The sequence below is a fragment of the Zingiber officinale genome, chromosome 8B (assembly GCF_018446385.1).
Source record: "Zingiber officinale cultivar Zhangliang chromosome 8B, Zo_v1.1, whole genome shotgun sequence".
In the NCBI taxonomy this organism is placed as follows: Eukaryota; Viridiplantae; Streptophyta; class Magnoliopsida; order Zingiberales; family Zingiberaceae; genus Zingiber; species Zingiber officinale.
This window is the reverse complement of record NC_056001.1, coordinates 85,937,612-85,946,960: the sequence shown is the minus strand read 5'-3', so window position 1 is coordinate 85,946,960 and position 9,349 is coordinate 85,937,612. Positions and strand designations below refer to the sequence as shown.

The following is a 9,349-nucleotide window of genomic DNA, read 5'->3' as shown; positions in this document are numbered from 1 at the left end:
TTAAGTCAAACTTAACCAAATCTCTTCCATGGTTGATCTAATCTAACCATTTGATTCAAGCCAACTTAATATAATGAATCTAATTCATTAAATTAAGTTGATTTAATGAGTCATAATCTAAATTAGACTCATTGAATACATGAATCAACTTGAGTCCAACTCAATTAGCCTAATTTGGATTACTCTTAATCCAATTTGATTCATCAAATGAATCTAATCCTCTTGGTTCATCATATGAACCTAATCTCCATCTAATTATCCTTAGTGTGTGACCCTATAGGTTCTTGTAACGTTGGCAATGCCCCTAAACTCATTTAGGAGCATAAGTAATGAGCGGTATCTAGCAACACATCATTACTACCCAATGTTACAAGAATGTTGAGATCCAACATCACCTTGTGACTACTAATTGTGACTCCTCACAATATATGACAAGTGTCCTTCTATCCTAGACATCTAGATTGATCAATGTGAGACATAGACCGTGTCATCCTCTGATCAATTTAAATCCTGAACTCCAAGTAGACTCACTAAATCAAATGAGCTCAATATCTCATATTGACTCATTTAGACATGACCATGCACTTCGTGGTCTCACTCTATCAAGAATACCGATGTCGCTCCCGTCATATAGGAGGGATAGATCCCATCTACATCACTCACATCCCTCTGCATAATTCGTTACATACCCAGTAATCGCCTTTATAGTCCACCCAGTTACGGGTGACGTTTGACGAAACCAAAGTACATAACTCCTTATGTAGGGAACTATGGTGACTTCAGGTCTAAGGACTAGTAGTCATACTAATAGCCACATGAGAAAGTATATGACACTCATATAATGATCCATGATACTTTCTCATGGCGGGTCATTCAGTATACATTCTCTAATGCATACCCATGTATCAACTTGATATCTCTATATCCATGACTTGTGAGATCAATTCATCGAGTTGACCTACATGCTAGTCTTATTGCATTAACATTATCCCTGAATGTTAATACTCGACTAGGAATGATTAAGAGTAGTGTTCCCTATATCATCTCACTATCGATTCAACCAATCGATTGATATAGGTAAGAACCTTCTACTCAAGGACGTTATTATACTTAGTTTATTTGGCACCAATACAAGTAAGTATAATAACCAAAACCAAATGCCTTTATTTATATAGAATATGATACAACAAGTCCAAAAATACAATCATCAAATGATTGGCTCTAGGGCTCTAGCTAACACTTACACGGGCTTGCACCTTTCGCGTGCTTCCCTCGAAATATCGAGTGTGAGATAATCTTTATAAGATCTATAGGGCATTCAAACAATCAATCAAAAATAAGAATTAGAACCACAAAACAACAATTCATTCAAGATTGAATTGATACAAACAAGACAATATCATAGAAGCAAGAAAATGACAAATCCACAAGAGTTTTCATCAATTCATTATACAAATACTCCCTCATCCTAAAACAAAGAGATCTACTCCATGAATCGAAGAGAGAAATCCGAAAATACAAAGATTACAAGCATTTCTTGATCCCCAATCCAAGAAGAGGAGAGAAAGAAAACTTATCTAAGATGAAGCTTGGTCTTCGGATCCAATCCACGCTCCTCGAGTCGAATCCGTTGAAGATCTTCCTTTAGATCGCCCAGAAATCCTCCCAAAATTGAGAGGAAAGACCCAAATCTCGCTCTCTCCCAAGGGGGAGAAGATCCCCATTCAAATCTTGAAGAAGGGTTTAAATAGAGGTGAAGTTTGGGCACCACACGGCCCCGTGGCACGGCCGTGTGAGGTTCACACGGCCCTGCCCACTCTCCTCTCTGCCAGCCTTGCATGGTCGTGTGTGAGACACGACCGTGGAAAACATCCCCAATGGCCCCTTTACATGGCCGTGTAGATCTACACGGCCTGAACTGTCTTAGCCTCTGGAAATATGGCACGGCCGTGTGATGCACACAGCTTGATTCCTTCCCTGCCACTGAGAACCTCACACGGCCGAGGCTTCTCCTGTCTCTGGAAAACTCACATGACCGTGTGATGCACACGGCCTAGGCTTCTTCTCATGTCTGGGTTCTTCAGATCCTTGCATGGTCGTGTGAGGTTCACACGGCCATGATCACTTCGTTTCCTGTTGTAGCCTTCTGACCCATGATCTCCACACAGCCTGGGCAACCCCCAGAGTAGGGCAGTGCGTGGTTCAGGTAGGGCACCTTCTTCCCTTGCTTTGCTCACAGATTTGGCTTCGAACATGAAATCTTCACCAATTTCGACTCCTGTGTACAGAAAATGCACAAAAGCAGATCTACGAACAAAGAGAGTAAATATGCTAAAAAGGAAAGCTGAAAGTACGAAAATGCATAGATCAAACATGCTGAAAGTATGTGAATGTGCGTCAAAACATGCCAATAAGTGTATACAATCTATGCACATCACACCCCCAGACTTAAACCTTTGCTTGTCCTCAAGCAAAATGCTGCAATCTACATTCATATGTTCTACAACACATTTATAAACCATAATGTACTTTCCTAACTCTATCAAAAAGTTTCACTAACAAGCATGTTCATGAAAATAAAGTCAAGTATGACTCAAGCATAAGTATCTTGTGCTTAGTGCAAAAAGTACTTAAAACCCTTCAAGTTTCAATCTATGTCCTAGTCAAGTCGTCATCAAATTTGAATTCCTAATGTTTCCAGTGATAGACAAGTAACTAGTGATAGACACTTACTTGCCACACACTTGGTTCATATTTCTCAATCAACCCAAGGTCTCAAAGGCGTGCTCAATCTCAAGAGAAGCTAAGCAGTCATTTCCCCAGTAACCTAACTCGGTCTCAAAGGGGTGACTTGCTAGATTCCACTCACGACCACCGTTTTTTATATCCTATATTCACTTTTTTTTCATTGCTTTTTTTAAATTTTTTTTCATAAGCATTTGCATTGTGCAAATCTTATTTCACAAGTGTATTTTTAGCACAAATGTTGGGATATTTTGATTTTTCCAAATAAGCTTGCATGAGTTGAGCCTCATCCAGTAACCAAAATGAAGTTTGAAAAATCACCATGGAAACCAAGTACTAAACAAACAAGATGAATCATGACTATTTCAATGATATCAACCATTCAAGCTTCAAGTCAAAGTGTAGTGAAAATAAGATCCTTAAGGTCAAGCCAAGACTAAAACTTATCTTCAAATGATACTTAGCTTATATCATGCTATCCAAGATAGAGAAAAGAGGTACATTAAGCATACTACTAGCATCATTTACAACATCATGAATCTAGATAATGAACGTGCTAACATTTTATCTTGAAGACAAGAAAGCATATAAGTGAAGTTTGATGTTCTCAAGATGTATGCCACAAGATTTCAAAAGATAATCAAATGACTATCAAAACAAACACTCAAGCAAGACAATCAAAATAGAATGCAAAACAGAAGACTAAACATGCAGAAAATAAGAAAACATGTAAAAAAAAATTGAAAACTAGAACGCAAAAAGAAATCAAGTTCGACACCCCCCAGACTCAAACTTTTCATCGTCCCGATGAAATCAATATGGTGGAGGTGGAGGTGGAGGGGGACGAGGAAAAGGGTGCCTACGACGTGGCTAACCAACGGGAAAACTAGGGAAACCTGGAGTTTCACTCAGGATTATATGATACTCAAACAAAGCATCTACTTGTTGGCTAGTGACACTCATGCTTTGCATAAAATCTCTCATTCTAGCTTGATCTGTATCATAATCCTGGACAAATTTGTCCACTTGACCCTGAAAGTTCCTTATGAATTGAAAGTGCTCTTGTACTTCTCTAAACTGATTATCTGATAAAGAGAAGCGACCTTCCAACATTCTTCGTTGGGCATCATGCTTCTCGTGAAGCGATTCTAGAGAAGTACGAAAATCAGAAAAGTCAAATCTGGAGGGACCCGTACCATAGGCAAAAGAATGCCTAGCAGGATCCGGATGTCCGGAAGGCTGCGGGTATCCAGATGTCGAGGGCTCAATGTGCGGTTCTGTGTCTCCGGATATAGAGGGAACATTTTCGGGGTCGACATCGGTGATTACCCAATTAGCAGGGTTGCGAATAGATGTTCGTTCAGGACAAGGAAGAGGTAGAGGAAAACCATTCCCCCTAGGAAATGCAAACTCATTCTCATCCCGAACGATCATCTTCATGGCAAGACATGCATCCATGTCAATTATATCGTTGCCATGAATAACTTCTAACCCTTCTAAATCAAGTTCCAAATTAATGGCTACTTGGGTAATTAAACCACCAAGCACTATTGATCCCGAAGATGCCCTCGCAGTTCTCACTAAGGTTTGTAAGAAATGAAAACCGGAATCAAAATCAACCTTATATAGCATATCCCATAGAGAATAAAGTTCTACTTTTTTGACGACACCATCACTATCACCCCTACCAAAAATAGTTTTGCTAATAATTCTATGTAGATATCTAAAAACAAGGTTTTGCATGTGAGAAGCCTTGGCTCTAGAGGGCTCATAAGGATGATCTAATCCAGTAATTGAATTCCTAAAATGATTCCAATTAAACCTAGAATCAAACCTTCGAGAGCTACCGGAAGACAATCCAAAACAAGTGTTAAAGTCACTAAATGTCCATTGAAATTCTTGATTCATTAATCTAAAAGTTATTTTGCCAACATAATCATCCTCATTGGTAAAATGGGCATCTAACAAACTCAGAAACTCCAGAACAAGGCGAGGATAAGTTGGTAGATGTGAGTACAACATATCACTCCATTCTAAGAACCCTATCATCCAATCCACATCGTCCCTAATTCCCATCATATCTAAAATAGTTGGGTCCATATACCTAGTACACACAATCTTTCTATTGACAAGAATTGTAAATCTAGTTATATGATCATCATTTCTAAATACAATATTGAATTCATTGTCATTACCTTCGTCGCGTGATGTCCTCTTCCCCTTGCCTTTGGCTGGTTGTTTCCCCTTATCCTTGCTTGGCTCCTTCCCTTTGTCTCCACTTGAACCACCACCTCCCTTACGTAGTTTCTTCAAAAGATTGGACATAATGTCTAGCTTAAGTAGGGGTGCGTACTATTTATTCTTAGAGGAATTAGATCTTGAGGAAATGGGTCTCAAAGAACAAGATCTTAGGTTAAGGAAATGGAGATCTTAGATCTAGGAGAAGAGAAGGGTTTAGAACTAGATCTGAGAGAACTTGGAGGAGAGGTTTGAGGAAAGAGGAGTTTTGGAGAGAAGGGGTGCAAAGATGAAGGGGGTGTGTAGGGGGCACGGCCTGGATCTGGCCGTGTATAGCAGACACGACTTGGCAGAGTTTCCCCACACGGGTCATGTAGATCTACACGGCCCTATCCCTCTCCTTCTCAGGTTGAGTCACACGGCCGTGCCAATTGGCACGGCCATCTCCTTCTTCCTCACTGGTATCCATGCACGGCCGTGTCAAGGACATGGCCCCAACAGCTTCCTCCTCTGGATTCTTCACACGGTTGTGTCAAATGGCACGACCAGTGCAGGCTTTCACACTGGTTCCCTCACACGGCCGTGTGTGAGACACGGCCGAGAAGCTTTCCTCTTCTGGATTCTTCACACGGCCGTATCTGGGATACGGCTACCTACCTTTTCTTCTCTGGAGACTCCACACGGTCGTGTCATGTAGACACGGCCCAAGCATCTCCCTTTTCTGCACCGTAAGCCTGATCGTGTGCAGCACACGACCATGCTCTGTTTTGCTCCAATTGACACTTCTCCTCCTTTCTAACTCCTCCCGCACTTCCATGCCCATGAAGAAGTCATGGCCAGCTCATGGAAGTGAAATTTCAACCTGAAAACAAAACAAAAACCAAGTAAAACACTACTAATAAAAATTTGAAACATGGAACAAGACTTAACTAAAAAGAAACCCTTGGGTTGCCTCCCAAGAAGCGCTTGTTTAAGGTCTTTAGCTCGACCAATCTAATTACTCCCCTCTCTTCCTTGCCCTTGGACGGCAGACATATTTGTCATTTTTGTTGGGAGGTCTCCTCCCAACATCTTCCACCACACAATTTTCTTCATTTAGTGGCCTCCCATGAGGATGGAAATTCCATTCCTCCAATTTGTAAATGCTTGTCCTGCTACAAGCATTCAAGAGAGAAGAGACATGGTTAGAGGCTTTAGACAAATCATATTCCAATCGTTCCTTACCAATCACCAAAGAAATTTTATGATTTTTAACATCAATAATAGCTCTTGTTGTAGCAAGGAATGGTCTTCCCAATATGATCGGGATTTTCGGGTCCTCTTCCATGTCTAACACAACAAAATCGGTGGGAATTATACTCCCACCTACTTCTACCGGCACATCTTCCACAATACCCATAGGGTACCTGCAGGAGTGATCAGTAAGTTGTAGTGCCATGGTAGTAAGTTTAAAGTTTTTGAGACCTAACTTATTACAAATAGAATAAGGAATGAGGCTAACACTTGCCCCCAAATCACAAAAAGCTTTCTCAATAAATTCAGTTCCTATATTGCAAGGAATATAAAAGTTTCCGGGTCCTTCAACTTTGGGGAAGTGTTCTTTCCCAAAAGAGCGATGTATTCCTCTGTAAGTGCAATGGTCTCTATTGTTGGAGCAATCCCAATGGTCCGTGGGACCATGTGTTTTGGTGTTTGGGCAAAGGGTTTAAGTTAGGTTTACCCTCGTTATTTGATATGTGTACTTGAGTTGTGCAGGACTGCAGGTGACACATGTGACTCAGGTTGACGGCTTCGGGTCCGGTGAAGGATGGAGCATCCGAGGGACCGTGGACAAGGCAGCAAGGACAAGGGCCGAGGGAAGCGACTTCGAGGCATATGCGAAGGATGGCATTGAGGATGAGCCGTGGGCTTGAATGCATCCGAGGGACGAGAGCCAAAGGAAGTAGGCTTGAAGGCAAGAGGTCAAGGCTGCAAAGAAGAGTCAAATGAGTCGTGAGGGTACGAGTGCATGAGAGATTGTACTCGGAGTAAAATCCTAGTTTTAGGGTTTTACTGTAGCGGCACTGTAGCAGTTACTGTAGCGCACTGTAGCAGTCGACTGGTGTATGGACCAGTCGACTGATGCACTGTAGCAGATAGCCGTTGAGAGAGCCGTTGGGCTGGCATCAGTCGACTGGTGCAAGGACCAGTCGACTGGTAACGGGCAAATCAGGTTCTGATTTGTTCCAAGCTCTATAAGAAGGAGCTTGGTATGGCCGGCCAAGGCGACGAAATTAGACTTGGTTAAAGCCTAATTAGTAGTCACAAGAGTTCTCAAGTGTTTGTGGAATCCAAGAGGTCTTGGTGTGTTGTGGTGAGGTTTCTCCACCCACAAGGAGCGACTTGAGATAGCCGGAGTTTCCGGGGGCTAATCCACCGAAGGATCGGGATCGTCCACCTTACGGACAGCCGTGGAGTAGGAGCATCATCTCCGAACCACGTTAAATTGACGTGTATTGGTTTGCTAGTTCTTTTCTTTGTCTTTAGCTTTCGTATTCATTGTTTTAGTATTTGTATTTCCGCTTGCGCACTAACGAATACGTAGGAAGCGAGTTTTGGGGGTGCCGTCTATCCAACTCCCCTTCAAGCCGGCCACCGATCCTCCAACATCTATGTCTCCTTTCTTTCTCTTATTCGACATTATGTCCTTTAGGAATTTGGCAAACTTGGGCATTTGGAGAATTGCATCAATAAGTGGTACCTCCACATATATTTCTTTCACCTTCTCCAAGAATTTGCCAAACTCTTCATCTTTCTTTAACATGATCAATCTTTGAGGAAAAGAGACTGCTATATTTTGATGGTTGAGTGGAAGAATCTTTTCAACCTTAGTGGTACTCTCCTCATCAACTTGAATCTGCTTTGGTGATGGAGGAGAGAGTTCTTCTTCATTGTGCATCCCTTTTGGAGCAGTCACTTGGGGATCTCCCAAGGCCCGTCCGCTCCTAAGCTCAATTCTATTACAGTGCTCCATAGAATTAACATCAGGCTTTCCAGGTAATTGTCTTGGTGCTCTAGATGATGAGGAAGCTAGTTGGGCAATCTGACTTTCCAAAATCTTTTGATGTCTATCAGAATTATCCATTCTCTGAGTAAGCTTCAAAATGTCTTGTTTCATTTCGTTCTGAGCTTGTTTCATTTCATTCTGACTAGACATAATTTCTTCAAACATCTTTTCAATTTTGGACATAGGAAAGCTTTGAGAAGATTATTGCTGAAAATTTTGTTGCCCGGATTGAAAATTAGGCCTTGCCCCCATGAATGGTCCTTGATCTTGGTTATTTCTATAAGAGAAATTAGGATGACTCTTCCATCCAGGGTTGTAGGTATTTGAGTAGGGGTTGTTCTGCCTCTGATTGAAACCCATGATTGCATCGCATTGCTCTAATTGATTGATTTGTGCAGTTATAGCCCCCAATGGACATGAGTCACTTGGATGTTCAGAACTTCCACATACTTCACAAGAAGCAACAATGGCATTGGCTGTATTTGAGCTACCTCCCATATTCTCAAATTTTTTTGTAAGTGCATCCAGTTTTGCGGCCAACAAAGTCACTGCATCAACATTAAATTTTCCTGATGCTTTTGTTGTTGGGTTAATACAAGAATAGCCACCACTTCTTTCATTAGCCCATTGATGGTGGTTTTGTGCTACGCTCTCGATTATCTCCTCGGCTTCATCTAAACTCTTGTTCATAAGTGCCCCTCCAGCAACTGAATCAAGGGACACTTTTGTGTGATAGTTGATGTCGTTATAAAACGTGTGTAGCACTAACCATCTTTCCAAACCATGATGTGGGCATTGTTTGAGCATGTTATTGTATCTATCCCATGCTTCAAATAAAGATTCTGAGTCCGCTTGTTTGAAGCTTGCAATAAGATTCCTCATATGAGCTGTTTTACTAGGGGATAGAATTTGTCAAGAAATTGTTGCTCGCATTGCTCCCATGTGGTGATGTTATTTGAAGCCAAAGAATTCAACCATTGCTTGGCTCTATCTCTCAAAGAAAATCCAAACAATAGTAGACGCACTGCCTCTGAAGGAACACCATTCATTTTCATTGTACCGCATATTTCATAGAAGACCTCCAAGTGTTGATTTGGGTCTTCATGCGGTCCTCCACCAAATTGATTTTGCTGCACCATAGATATGATTGCAGGTTTGATCTCAAAATTATTTGCCTCAACTGAAGGCCTTGAAATACTAGATCGAAAACCCCTAGCATAAGGTGCTGCATAATCCTTTAGTGGTCTGTTCGCCATAATAGAATGTTCTTGTTCTTCTTGTTGTTTTTGTAGAGTTTTTCTTCTATGAAATGTTCTGTCT

At 41.4% G+C, this 9,349-nt stretch overlaps 1 pseudogene; it reads left to right on the top strand.

Annotated features, from left to right (window-relative positions):
• The first annotated feature begins 8,807 nt into the window (after positions 1-8,807).
• LOC122018279 lies at positions 8,808-8,879 on the top strand (annotated as a pseudogene).
• Positions 8,880-9,349: the final 470 nt, after the last annotated feature.